The 14,397-nt window shown below is 59.2% G+C and overlaps 1 long non-coding RNA gene across 2 annotated transcripts; it reads left to right on the forward strand.

Moving 5' to 3' along the window:
* Positions 1-2,191: 2,191 nt before the first annotated feature.
* On the forward strand, positions 2,192-13,866 carry LOC105469362 (uncharacterized). Of its 2 annotated transcripts, none has more exons than XR_979918.3 (3): positions 2,192-5,268; positions 5,818-10,747; positions 11,274-13,866. It is a non-coding gene; the product is annotated as an uncharacterized lncRNA (long non-coding RNA). The 2 variants fall into 2 exon arrangements; XR_979917.3 differs by having other exon boundaries at positions 5,818-7,357; positions 7,470-13,866.
* The last annotated feature ends 531 nt before the right edge of the window (positions 13,867-14,397 follow it).

A 14,397-nucleotide genomic window follows, 5' to 3' on the forward strand; every position in this document is an offset into this window, starting at 1 on the left:
AGCCTGGGGCCGCCCCGAGGGCTCCGAGAGGAGGGGGCTCCTGTGTGGTCCGGCGGGCGGGGGGTGGGACCTGGCTGGTCGGCAGTGGCTTCCCTCCAAGGTCCTGCCAGGAGCTGAATCCCACAGCCACAGCCATCAGTGGCTGATCGAAGGTTGTTCCAGGGTGGCCTGACCAAAGGCAGGCTCCCAGCCATTGCTGGAAACTGGCACAGGAGACCTAAGTACCCTCCCTCTGACCAGGTTAGGGGTACTGATGGGGAGCCCCTTGGTGGAGGCAGGGGCCACCTCCTCTCCTTACCCCAAGGGACCCAGGCCAGGAAGGAGCCCTCTCTCCCCCAGGGCCAGGGGGACCCCGGCTTGCCCCCACACTGGCACCTTGTGGCACCAGGGAGAGACCAGGCCTCCTCGGGGACATGTGCCAGGCTTACGGGGGCTTTGGTCAGAGGGGCAGCCACCCCCGCTCACCCTGAGAACGTGACCCCAGAAAGGGGCATCATTTCTTCAATAGAAGAGGAGGCAAGACGAGCTCGGTGCCAGTTCCACAGAGGCACACAGTGACATAACCCTCTGAACATTCTTGACCTACCACGGAGGCACAGTGACATAAACCTCCAAACATTCATGACCAACCTCGACTAAACAGTCACACCCAGCCCCGAGTGGATTTACGAGAGACAGAACGTTCCCCACCAAGCTCCCCCACCGGGCAGATACTCAGCACTTGGCTCAAGAGTGGAGCAGACCCCACGAGCCAGTCGCAAGGCCTTGGGCAGGCAGCCGTCCGACCTCCGCCCGTGTGCATATAGGGTGGGGGAACCGTGGGTAAACTTGGGGTCCCACCTGGGGGGTCAAGCCCTCCACACACAAGTCCTGGTCAGAATCACTCAGAACTGACCCTCCCTGGTAACAGCCCCTCCCCTGTACCAGCCCCACCCCTGTACCAGCCCCTCCCATGTACCAGCCCCTCCCCTGTACCAAGACCCTCCCCTGTACCAGCCCCTCCCCTGTACCAGCCCCTCTCCTGTACCAAGACCCTCCCCTGTACCAGCCCCACCCCTGTACCAGCCCCACCCCTGTACCAGCCCCTCCCCTGTACCAGCCCCACCCCTGTACCAGCCCCACCCCTGTACCGAGACCCTCCCCTGTACCGAGACCCTCCCCTGTACCAGCCCCTCCCCTGTACCAAGCCCCTCCCCTGTACCAGCCCCTCCCCTGTACCAAACCCCTCCCCTGTACCAGCCCCTCTGCTGTACCAAACCCCTCCCCTGTACCAGCCCCTCCCCTGTACCAGCCCCTCTCCTGTACCAGCCCCTCTCCTATACCAAACCCCTCCCCTGTACCAGCCCCTCCCCTGTACCAAACCCCTCCCCTGTACCAGCCCCTCCCCTGTACCAGCCCCTCCCCTGTACCAAACCCCTCCCCTGTACCAGCCCCTCCCCTGTACCAGCCCCTGCCTGTACCAAACCCCTCCCCTGTACCAGCCCCTCCCCTGTACCAGCCCCACTCCTGTACCAGCCCCTCCCCTATACCAAGCCCCTCCCCTGTACCAGCCCCTCCCCTGTACCAGCCCCTCCCCTGTACCAAACCCCTCCCCTGTACCAGCCCCTCTGCTGTACCAGCCCCTCCCCTGTACCAGCCCCCTCCCCTGTACCAGCCCCTCCCCTGTACCAAAACCCTCCCCTATACCAGCCCCTCCCCTGTACCAAAACCCTCCCCTATACCAGCCCCTCCCCTGTACCAAGCCCCTGCCTTGTACCAGCCCCTCCCCTGTACCAGCCCCTCTCCTGTACCAGCCCCACCCCTGTACCAAGCCCCTCTCGTGTACCAGCCCCTCCCCTGTGCCAGCCCCTCCCCTGTAACAAGCCCCGCCCCTGTGCCAGCCCCTCCCCTGTACCAGCCCCTCCCCTGTGCCAGCCCCTCCCCTGTGCCAGCCCCTCTCCTGTACCAGCCCCTCCCCTGTACCAGCCCCTCCCCTGTGCCAGCCCCTCTCCTGTGCCAGCCCCTCCCCTGTACCAAACCCCTCCCCTGTGCCAGCCCCGCCCCTGTACCAGCCCCTCCCCTGTGCCAGCCCCGCCCCTGTACCAGCCCCTCCCCTGTGCCAGCCCCACCCCTGTACCAGCCCCTCCCCTGTGCCAGCCCCTCTCCTATACCAGCCCCTCCCCTGTGCCAGCCCCCAGACCCTGCACAGCATTGACCACTGCATGGAGCTGCCACCCCTGGCCCTGGCCCTGGCCTGGGTGGGTGGGGGTCCCCCTGGGAGCACGGCACAGTGCTGGGGCCCCCATAGCAGATTCCCGGGAGACACATGCCCGGCTGTGCCTGCAGTTTCCCAGGGACACTGTCATGATGCCTGGCCCCTGACCTTGCCTGAAGCTCCTTGGTGTCTGGACATTCAGCGTGACCTGCTCTGAGGTTTGAGGCAGGCCCAGAACTCTGTGGGTCCACGTCATCAGCCCTCAGGGTGGGACTCATGCAGCCACAGGTTGAGAGTTCCAGGAGCAGCAAGTCCTGAGTCAGCGGGCACCTGCCCCCGATGCCACCTGCCCCAGGTGGAAGGAGACGCTACAGGGGACAAGCACTGTTGGTAAACGCGCATGTGTATGTGCACTCACGCATGTGTGTTAAAATGCTTCAGAGGAAGAGCAGCCCAGAAATGCGGGGGGTGGATGGGAGGTGGAGGCGTGGGCTGCGCCCAGGGGTCCCTCCTGGGGCTGTGCGGGTGGGGGACTGAGGGAGAGCCTCCTTCCCGGGAGTGTGTGGGAGTGCCGTTTCTCATACTTTATTTCCTGTTTTAACACATGTGAGTGTCCTGAAATAAAAGCCGTTAGCCGCCCACAGGAATGAGCAGGTTTGCTGGATCACAGTTCCCCCACCTGGCGCCAGGCTGCCTGCCTGGGAGACTCGGGGTCCTCCCCAGTCCTGCCTCCCCACCTCCACACAAGGGTGAATCTGAATCCCCAGGCACCCAGGCCAGGGGAACGGCGGCAGAGCAGACCTCCAGTGTCCCCCGTGACCTGGCAGGTGGCAGTGGACATTCTCCTCCCGCAGACGCCCCCGTGAGTTTTCAGCTCTGCCTGCTGGGTGGAGCCCCCGACGCGGCCGAGCCAAGGGTGGGGGGGTTGGTGAACCGACCGGCCCCCTGGGTTTCTTGAACCCTTTCTCAGGCTCCGGGAAGGGGCTGAGGGGCCTGGCACCATCCCACCAGCGCAGCGGTCCCCAACCCTTTTGACACCGGGGGCAGGTTTTGTGGAAGACAATGTTTCCGTGGGTGCTGGGGAGAAGACGGGATGGTTTCCTCCTCAGATCATCAGGCATTCGATTCCCGTAAGGAGGGGACAACCTGGATCCCGCGCGTGCGCCGTTCCCATCAGGGTCCGCTCCTGTGAGAAGTTAGTGCTACTGCTGATCTGACAGGAGGCGGAGCTCAGGCGGTCACGCTCGTCTGCCACTCACCTCCTGCCGTGCGGCCGGTTCCCAACAAGCCACAGCCTGGGGACCCCTGCTCTGGAGGACGGCGAGTGTCTCTCGGTCATCCCCAATGGGCCAGTGATCCTGCTGGAGGGGCTGGGGCTGCACAGGCCACAGGCTCAGTTGTGCTGCTGGCCAAAGATGTCCACTGAAGTGGCTCCAGAGTCCCTCAAGGAAGCCGACGTCCACTTCGCTTCCTCCTCCCAGCCCCACCTTCACTTCCGGGACCATGGAGCTCATGGGGCCTGCACGCCACGGAGTCCCCGACTGAGGAGCGAGGAGGGCTCTTGTGGGGGCAGATCTGGGTGAGTCAGGAGACCCTGTGGGGCTGGACTGGGCTGGGCTGGGCGTAGGGGCTGGAGCGGGGAGGGTTTCTGGGACTGGAGTGGAGACTTGAGGTGGGGTGCGGGTCAGGTCAGGGTCAACCCTGAAAGACTGAAATCAATGGGGCGCTGGCCACCTTGGGCGTGAGGAGAAAGGTCTCTGGGACTCACCAGGTGGAGACCAGTTTCCTGGATTGAGCATGAGACTGACCAGGTGGAGGCCGGTCTCCTGGGATGGGCACGAGACTGACCAGGTGGAGGCCGGTTTCCTGGGATGGGCACGAGACTGACCAGGTGGAGGCCGGTCTCCTGGGATGAGCACGAGACTGACCAGGTGGAGGCCGGTCTCCTGGGATGAGCACGAGACTGACCAGGTGGAGGCCGGTCTCCTGGGATGAGCACGAGACTGACCAGGTGGAGGCCGGTCTCCTGGGATGAGCACGAGACTGACCAGGTGGAGGCCGGTTTCCTGGGATGGGCACCACAGGGACTCGAGCCCCGTCTTAGGCTGTGTCTCAGCGGCCTGGAAACTTGCCGGCTTATGCGTCATGGAGTCCCAGGAGTCGGTCGAGGTGCAGGAGGGGGCCTGGGTGGGGCTGAGTCAAGGGCTCCGGCCAAGCCCCTGTGGGCCAGGAGGTATTTGCTTATGCCCCGTGGCCTGGAGGAGCTGCTGCCTTGACCACATCCCACTGGGGCAGGGCGGGCACCACCCTCTGGGACAGGGAACCTGGGAGGTGCTTCAAGTGGTAATTTGGGCAAATTTGAACTCAGCTGGATTTTCAGTTTGTTGTTCTTTGATGGAATTCAGGTCTGTGCCAGCGCTGGCCGCACCACCAGGAGGCCTGGCTCGAAAGGGACGCCAGCTTGGCATCTCCCACAGGGCCGGGCGTGTTGGGAGCTGGGGGTGGCTGGGGGCTGGCCTGAGCTTGAGCCTGGCTGCCTATGTGGAGGGAAGACCGCTGCTGCCAGCACAGGGCCGAGGCTCTCACGGCTGAGGAAAGGCTCAGGACAGGCCTAGGCTCCGGGGTCCTCAGCCCCCTCCCAGCAGGGCCTGGCCCACGCTGCCAGACCTGGGATGTGCCTCCGGACCTCCCCACCTCGGGCCTCCGCCCATCCCAGCCTCCTCCCCCAGACGCCTCGGTCTCCGCCCCTGGAGGAAACCGGGAGTGTTTCTTTTGGAAATGACCCCAGTTTGTGGTTGTTCTTTGTGGACACACCCCCTGCTGGGGATGAGAGGTCCCCCTGGACCTTGGTTTGGGCGGGAAATGGGTTGTGTCCCATGTTAACCTAAATCATGTTTTCCTCTTTACATTCCAGAGTCATACTTGAGGCCAGGCTCGAATCCTGCCTGCCTTTGGTGGCTCTGAGATTCAGGGCTGGCTTTTCTGAGAATACCCAAGTGAGGTGCCTTGGGATGCCCCTGACTTGGAGACACAGAGGAGGCTGGGCACCCCTTTTCCCCGACCCACTGAGCCAGGTCAGCAGAAGTGCTGGGAACCTCTTGTGGGGTGGGAATTGAATCCCCGCGCTCGGTCCCGGCACCCCTTGGCGGGTGACAGGAGGGTATCTTGAAGGCCGCTGCGCTGTGGCAGTTATGGCTTTGACTCTGAGACGGGCGCCTGGGTGAGGACCTGGTATCCTCAAAGTCCCCGTGGCTGACCCGTGGAGAAGACTCTGCTGGGGGAGGGCACTGGCTCCCAGAAGTCTCCCAAGGTCCAGGAAGGAATGGGGGGAAGAGGGGAGGAGGGTGGCCTCACAGTCACGGCGACCTCTGGTGAGCAGAGGGTCCTTCCTGAGCTACCAAATCCTCACGGGGCTTGGGTGAGGGAGCGAGGACAGACCGGGAGCCAGAGGCTCAGGAGGGGACGGCCTCACTGTGGAAGGTGCAGGGATGGTCCAGCCTGAGCCCTCTGCCCCCCACTGCAGCTCAGCACTCCCCCCACGCATACTCCCCCAAGGGGCTGCAAAATGCCAGGGTGTTGGCTCTGGGTGGAAAAGCACCTGGAACAAATCCCATGTTTCCCAGGGAAGGGGCCACACCCTCTTCAGACCTCTGGCTGCTGCATGAAACCGGAGCCCTGCCTGGGCTGCCCACCGCGCATCACAGACGGATCCCTGCAAATTTCGCAGGCATCTGGATCGAATAACAGGCTGATAGGGCGTATAAAATCAGAGACAGAACTCTCCAGAAGGCTGGGTGCGGCTCCCTGGGATTCCACGCGAGAAGGCAGGGATGCTGCTGCCCACACGGGAAGGATGGAGGCTGAGTCAGAGGGAAGACAGTGGCAAGCCCAGCCTGGAGGGGAGCGGGGGATGGGGGGGGTCCAGGAAAAGACCAGCAGGAGGTTGGGGTGGGACACAGGAAGCGTGCTGCCCGGGGAGGTCCCCCAGAGCAGGAGGGCCGGACCCTCCCACCCCCTCCGCAGGACCCCGTCCCTGCTTCACTCCCTCACCCCTAGTTCTGAGTTGGGCCCAGCCCGAGTCTCCACCAGGCGGACGGTAGCTCCTCGGGGCAGCTGGGTGCGGCATCTGCAGGCTGAGGCAGCCACCCAGATACTAGCAGCGTCCCTGGCCTCCAAGCCCAGCCTGGGGTGAACCTTGACAAAGGCCCTAGACCCCACCCACCACCCCACCAGGGCTCTGAGTTCTCCATGAGGACTGGTTTCCCTGGAAGGTGAACACTTGGGAGCTGGGTCCCTTGAGGATTGTTCTTCCCAGGTCTTCACTGTTTCCAGATGTGTGCCTTAGACATCTGCATGGACATCTCTTCCCAGGGATGGGGGTCTCAGGGCAGGTGCATTTAAACTTGTGATAGAGACTCCAAATCACCTTTCAAAAGGTTGTTCCCATTTGCACCCCTGCATGCGTGTGTCAATGCATCCCTTCCTCACTGAAGCAACACTAGATTTTGTCATAAAATATTTTTCAATTTCTTATTTCTATGATTAATAGGGAGGTTGGATATTTTGTGATATTCATCAGTTTAGTTGACTATGTTTTCTGTTTTCACTCTTTACCACTTTTCTATCTCGTTTGGTTTTTTCTTGTTTGTGGGAGTTCTTTATATATGATGGATGTTGTGTTTACATTGCAGATATTCGTTCCCAGTCTGCTGCTTATTATTTTACCTTTTAAAGATTGTTCTTTTCATCACATTTAAGTTTTTAAATTTTAAGTAGTCAAATGGTTTCCTTTAAGGTTTTGGATTTTGCATTTTTTATACCAAAATGCTCTTGTATTTTCTTCCAAAGCTTTATAATTATTCTTTTTTTTTTTTTTTGCCTTTAATGTCAGTTCATTTTGGGTCATGGGGTGAGACAGAATAGAACCATTTTTCCACATTAAATCTTAGATATTGTGAGCCCTGGAGGACACAAATTACAGCTTAGGGGCCTGGAGCATGATTCTGGAGCCAGGCTTCCTGGGCTGGAGTCCATGCCCTGCCCACGGTGGCTGGCGATGCTTTGGGGATCCTCTCGGAGCCTCGGTTTCCTCTTCGAAAGAGTGGTTGTGCAGAGTGAGAGAGCATCTTCCTGTGGACGACTCAGCTGGTGTCTCAGCCCACAGTGAGTGAAGAACCAGGGGGTCTCCCAGAGCCCTGACTCAGGCCTGGGGGGACCCCTACCTCCAAGCAATTCTACCCACCCCCCGCCCGCCGCTGCTTCTTGCCTCTTCTAGAAGAGAGGAGGGTGGCGGTACGGCTGGAGGGGGAAGAAAATCTGTTTCCCAAAGCCTCCGGGTGACTCAGCCAGAGAGAGACCAAGGGCGCTCAGTAGCCCCGCCTGCCACTCCATCTGGTGGCCTCAGGACAGACAGGCGGCTTGGGCTTTCAGCTTCCTCACCTGGGCAGTGCAGGTGAGAGCACCCCACTTCCCACTCCGTGGGCAGGTAACACCTTCCTGCTCTGAAAAAGGGACAACATCTCCACCTTCCCCAGAGGCGGCACGGCCAGAGGTCACAGTGAGGCGGCCACAAGCCCCGGGCTCTCGCTCTGAGGGGACGCTGTCCCAACAGGAGGCCCCTCACAGTCTGGCCTGACCCTGGCTCTGTGGCCCCTCCTTCTCCTGATCAGGCCCCTCCCAGGTCTACCAGGAACTCTGGCTGCCCCCTGACCCCACTGCTGCAGCCCCAACCCTAGGTCTGCCCAAAGACCTCGGGACGTCCAGTGAGCCCCTGGGTCCTGGACCCCTCTTCCTCCTCCAGCCCCTCCTCTCCCAGCTGCTCCTGGCTGCCCTTTAACTGCTCAGAGCCGTTCAGCAACCTGGCATGTAGCTGGTACATAAGTGGTTGTTGGTTGGAGTCGAGTGAGTGAGGAGGAGATGCTAGAAAAAGCGAAAGGTGCCATGGTGCCAGCAGGGAGCAGGTGCTGGGGTGTGAGTGCTGCGGAATGAATGTGTCCTGGGATGGGATCCTGATGCCCAGCCTCCCGCCGGGCCCCCACAACCCAGAGCACACACCAAACTTTCTACAAGTCTTTCCCAGGTCCTTGTCTGAAAGAGGAGGAAAGTGTGTGTGTCCTCAGGAGCCCCTAGCCTTAAGGACAGGCACACTGGCCCTGGCAGGCAGGTGGCCCTCGGCCCCCTCGCCACCTGGCAGCCCTGCCCACGCCCGCGGTGACTCGCTGTCGGGCAGGCGTTGCCAGGGCAGAAACCAGCTCTATGTGGTCAGTGCCCCGGAGCTGCAGGAGCAGCAGAGGTCTGAACGCCTTCCTCTGTGGGCACTGCCACGGAAATTTAAAGACCTAGTGTGCCCTTTCGCAAACCGGGCTTGTTGATTCTACAGAAGGAGGTAACTATTGTGAGTTTCTTCTTTTTCAAAATGAGTGGCATCCGAACCTGACTCATATTTCCAACTTTATTAATTTTTGCGAGTCTCTGGAGGATGCTCTGTGGCGATTAATGTTGCTGAGCTGAGCACGGTTGCAACACTTTCCTGTAAAACAGACTAAAGGAGAAGTTGATGGTCTTCCTCATGCAAGAAATACATAAATCAGTTAAAAATAGTTCTCCGAGCGGATGTGATGATGTCGTGGCTGTCACAGGAAACACATGAATCAGCCTCATCCTCAGTTCCAGGGAAGTGAGGACAGTCAGTGGTCCTTGGACCCCTCTTGGGGTGCTTGGGTGAGGCAGGGTCCCTCTGGCTTTACCTCATACCTGACTGGCAAAGCTGCCCAGGAGGACAACTGAAACCATGCTTGTTTGATTCTGTGGACGTTGCTAATTGCTGGGGGTTCCTTTCTTGAATTCAGACCTTCTCATGAAGCAGAGGGGCTGGCTCAGAAGCGTGGGCCTGAACTAGTCAGTGCAGCTCAGAGATGCTTGCTGTGGGGGACGTGCCGTTTGCCTGTGGGCCGGTTGTCCACCCGTCGCTGTGACCCCACTGAGGAAGCTGTGGGTGCCGCCCAGAGAGCTTGAGTACAACACGGTCTCTGCTTTACTTGTGAAAAACCAAGACCTATGTGGTCATGGAGAATTGAAACAAATTTCACACCAGGCTACATGGTCACCGAGGCCCGGGTGTTGGCACATTTCACATCCGGGAGGTGCCATTGCCGTCACTGGCTCAGCAAAGCCAGAGCCGAGGCCACTGCGACTGCCTGAGGCCCTGTGGTGGCTGGGAGCCGATGGGTGTCACTCGGTCATCACAGGGAAGGGGACGTGGCTGGAGGCGCTTGGCGCAGGCCACAGAGAAGTGACTTTTGGGCTCGAGGTCTAGAGGGTGTGAGTCAGCACAGGTGTCTCCCCCGACACCAAGCCCTAGGACCCTGAGCGCTTCCTGACCTCAGGTTTCTGTTTCTAGGGTGGGGGGTAGAGGTGAGGGGGAGCAAAGTCGGTGTTGAATATAAAGCTCCAGGAAAACTCAGCTCAGAACTGACTAGAGGGTTGGGAACCCGAGATCCCTAAGGGGACATGTGAACCCAGGGCAGCCCTGCTGAGGGAGACTGACACGGTTTCCATGCCCCTTTCGCTGGGCTGGGGCCCTCCCTCGGGAGTCTGTGCTGGGCTGGATCTTCTTCCCTACCCAGTGGCCTCTCCTGGCTGGGTGGGGAGCTCCGGGTGAGCAGAAGGGAACTAGGCTGGGCAAGAGTCTTGTTTGGAAACACACCCTTCCCAGGAAATCCCCAAACCAAAAACCCGGGGAGAGCTCCCGGAAGCTCAGAAGCAGTTTTCACATGTTGGGCGGATAAGAGTTAATTTCCCCAGTGTCAATATTTTCATGGATCCTTAGAAGCTTTCTGACCCTGTGCCCTGAGCCTTAGGGTCTGGTGGCTGAAGGAACCATGGTCCCTGCTCCCCTCTCCTGGGGAGGGGCCGTCAGAGGGAGAGAAGAGCTTGCCCCGGTTCACTCGGCCAGTCCCGAAAGAGAACCAGGAGAGAGAGCAGCGTAGCCCGTGTGCACAGAAGCATATGCGCAAACGTGTGCTAGGGCAACTCACACATGTCCACATGCATGCACACCATACATGCACACTTGTGTGTGCACACAGATTCACGTGTACATACACATGTCCACATGCATGCACATACACCATAACACATGCACACTTGTGCGTGCACACACAGATTCACACATGTACATTAGCATGTCCATGCATAGCACGCATGCACACATCTGGCTTCACATACACACGTACATGCACATAAATCACACGCATGGTTTGAATTGGAGGGGAGGGTCCTAGTTGCTCCCCTGGCCTGACCATCTAGTAAGTGTCATGCCCCACACTGCCCCATCCTGGGCTCCTGGCCAGGGCTCTAAGATTAACTAGAGTGGCCCTGTCCCTAAGAAAGGCCATGCACTTCAGGGCAGGTAAGGTGGACAGGAAGGCCTGGTGACCTCAGCCCATCCATGTGCCTCCAGAAGCCATAACTCACCTCAAGGAGGTTTTCCTGATGGAGGGAACGATCTCTGAGCAAAGAGGCAGACTTCACGGTTCAGGCGCCCTCCTGAAGGTAAGAGGCACTGGATTGGCCTATCACAGCCACTCTCCTGTCCCCCCAGGTTCCCCCATGTCCACCAGGGACTTGAGCTCCAAAGTCTCCTGCCCTGCTTCTAGAGAATGCAAAGGCTGCCTCTCCTCCCCCGGTGTAAAACCCAACCCTCCTCTGTGCCCCTTGACCACACTTGCATCCTCTAGCTCCTTCTAGCACCTTCTTTTTGACTGTTCATGGGCAGGATCTGAAGCCTGCAGAGGTGACCTTTGGTGCCTTGTGCAAGGCCGGCCAGCGAGGAAGCATGACTTTTGGCTCTGCTGCCAGCTGGGCTATTTGATCTGCACACACTTTTCTGCCTCTACCTGGAGCTAGGCGAGGCTCTCTATAGAATGGGTCCTTGTCAACAAAGTGGGCTTAGACTCCGGGCAGTAGTAGTTGAGGCAGGAGCAGTGGGAGAAGCTTGGGCTAACGCCAAGCAGCCAGTCCCCTCTATGAGCTGCGCCCTTGGCCCAGGCACTGCCATGGCCCTTCTTCTGCCTTTTAGGAGCTTTCATGAGGCCTCACACAGCCCGAAGGGGCAGAGCTTACTGTGCCAATCCCCAGCATCCTCTGCAGAGTTCTCAACACCTTGTGGCTGAAAGGCCCTTCAGCTTGTCCAGGCACCCACCCCGAAAACCAGCCCTGGTATGGGGGTGCTGACCCCTCCTGGAGCAGTGGGGTACAGGGCTCATAAGGTGGGGTCTGCCAAACATGCTGGGGTCTTGCTCTGTGCTTACTACAAGGATGCAGCCTGGAGTGCCCCTGCTCCTGGACTTTCCCTGAGACCCCAGAGCATTATGTGGCCATCACTTCTCACATTGGCTGCTTAGGGGGCTGGCCTGAGTCAGCTAGGGCCAGCGCTCACCTTATCCTAATCGCCTACTGGGGGGTTTTGTAGGCTTGACGCTCCATGCTCTGGTGTTTCCCACAGGCTGTGAAGTTCTGGGCTGTCCCAGGGAGGATAGACGAGGCTGGTGTCCTAGGGTCCCTCCCTGTCAGATCCAAGGTGAGGCTGCCAGGGAATGGAATCTGGCTGTCAAGTGTGGGGGCCAGACTCGCCCTGCAGCCTCAATGTGGCCCTGAAGGCCAGGGGTGGGTGGGGTGCAGCCCAGAGCTGCCTGCAGCGGAATCACCCTCTGGGTACAGGAAGCCTGACCGCATGACTTCCAAACTGATGCAACGTGGACTTCCTACTGAATCTGCGGGCGGTTAGACTACCACTTCTGAAGTCAGAGGCTCAGAGGGCTCACGGAGCTTTCCTTTCAATGACGATCAGTCTCTCTGGAATCCCTCCAGCGTCAGCGGGGATGGTGTCAGGGTTCTCCAAGCAAGAGGGCGTAAGGAATGAAGAGTTGAGAAAAATGAGGGTTAGAGTGACACCGTGTCAGTGCCCTGGCTAGTCTCCGCCAGCTGGACAAGCTGGGGCCTCCTCTCCGCCTTGACTGGCCTGTACTGGGGGAGGGAGCCAAGGGCAGGACCCTTTTGCACCTCTACCCTGACCCTGGTCCATTCTTGCTCCTGGGACCTCCCCAGAAACCTCCACAGCACACACCACCAGCGCAGAGACCCAGACCGAAGTGGCCACGTGCTCCGTGTGAGGGCTCGTCTGTAAGAAGCAAGGACGCTCAAGTGGCTCCTTTCCCCTTCCTAGGGGTCCCTTGCAGGGCTGGGGACCACTCTAGGCAAGGCCTCTGGGCAAGGATGACAGTCCCTGTCTGCCTCTGGGACAGGGTAAGTTCCCGCTCCTGGTGTCAGCGCCGACTGGCGCTCCAGGGACCGCTGCGGAGGTCTGCCCCTCTGTCTTTCTTTCTCATAGAGGTTTTCTGTGGGACATGGGCTCCCTGCCTGGCTAGGTTGAGGAATAAGTGGGAAGGGTGGAGGAAGGAAGGGGATGTGCCAGCTGTTGCTCTGGCCCTTTTGTGTGGATATCGATCCCTGGTGAGAGGCAGACCCTGAGGTCAGAGTGGAGCCCGCCACATTCACCCGGGAGGGTGTGTCCTGGGCTGCATGGGGGGAAAGCTGGTCGCGAGGGTCATGCCATGAATGCGTGGGCAGGAGCAGGGACATTTCTCCCTGCGGACACTGGTGCTCCCCAAAGCAGGGGAGATGGCACAGAGCCATGTTATGGACACATTTGTGAGAAAATTTCTCTGAATGTCAGAGAACATGGAAGAGATGAAGCTACCAGTTTAGAGAAACACAGGAACACATACTTCAGACACACAGCACGCACATACCAGAGACATACCCAGACACACCACACACAGAGAACGTGCCCATCACACAGAGATTCACAAGGAACCACGTCATACACACGTTTTCACCCACAGCATACCCACGTCATACCCATGTGCTGACACGAGCATGCACACACGAACGCACACCGAGAACACAGGCATCACACACATGAACTCACACCAAGAGCATACAAACGCTACACACGTTCTCACACAGAACACACCCCGTCACACACACAAACTCACACCAAGAACATACGAACACTACACACACGTTCTCACACAGAACACACCCCGTCACACACACGAACTCACACCAAGAACATACGAACACTACACACACAAACTCACACTGAACACACCCTGTCACACACACGAACTCACACCAAGAACATACAAACACTACACACATGTTCTCACACAGAACACACCCCGTCACACACGAACTCACACTGAGAACATATGAACACACACGAACTCACACTGAGAACATACGAACACTACACACGAACTCACACTGAGAACATATGAACACACACGAACTCACACTGAGAACATATGAACACACACGAACTCAGAACACACCCCGTCACACACACGAACTCACACTGAGAACATACGAACACTACACATGAACTCACACTGAGAACATATGAACACTACACACACGAACTCACACAGAACACACCCCATCACACACACGAACTCACACTGAGAACACGGGCATCACACATAGGGACTCACGCACAGAGAACATGCAAACACCACAGGCACGTCCTCACACAGAACACCCCACATCACGCCCACACGCTTAGACACGCACATCCTCACTCTGCATCCTTGGCCTGGTGGACGGAAGATCGAGCGCTCTGGGTGGACTTTAGGCCGCAGGACGGGCGCAGATATGCTCCTCTGAGGCCCAGTGGGCTCCGTGCTGGCCCCGGCCGCAGATGGCCTCCTGCTGCGTGTGCCCTGGGTTCTGTGGCTGACCTGGCCTCCACGTCTCACCCGTGAAACACGCATCAAAGGCTGACTAGGTTTGCTAAGTGGGACCACAGCAGAAGCATGAGCCTCAGAATGTGCACGAAGGAAGAGAAAGCTGGGGGAAGTGGTGGGCTGCGTGCTGCAGTGTGGGCCTGAGTTCCGGCCACCTCCCCAACACCCTCCCGTGGCCACAGCCATCCCTGCACCCACTGGTGTGGCCTGACCCCTCACCCTGAGCCCACCCTTCACAGCCACTCGGGAACCTCAGGAAAGGCTGGGCCCCAGTGAGTGGCCACGGTGGGGCGGGGGGGCGGGTTCTACCCGGAGCCCGCCCAGGTCTCCGCTTCTGAGCACTCCTGCAGTGCCCCCTCCTGGCCACCGGGAACCGTGTGCGCCGGCCGCCAGGCC

This window comes from Macaca nemestrina, chromosome 17 (assembly GCF_043159975.1).
Source record: "Macaca nemestrina isolate mMacNem1 chromosome 17, mMacNem.hap1, whole genome shotgun sequence".
NCBI lineage: Eukaryota > Metazoa > Chordata > Mammalia > Primates > Cercopithecidae > Macaca > Macaca nemestrina.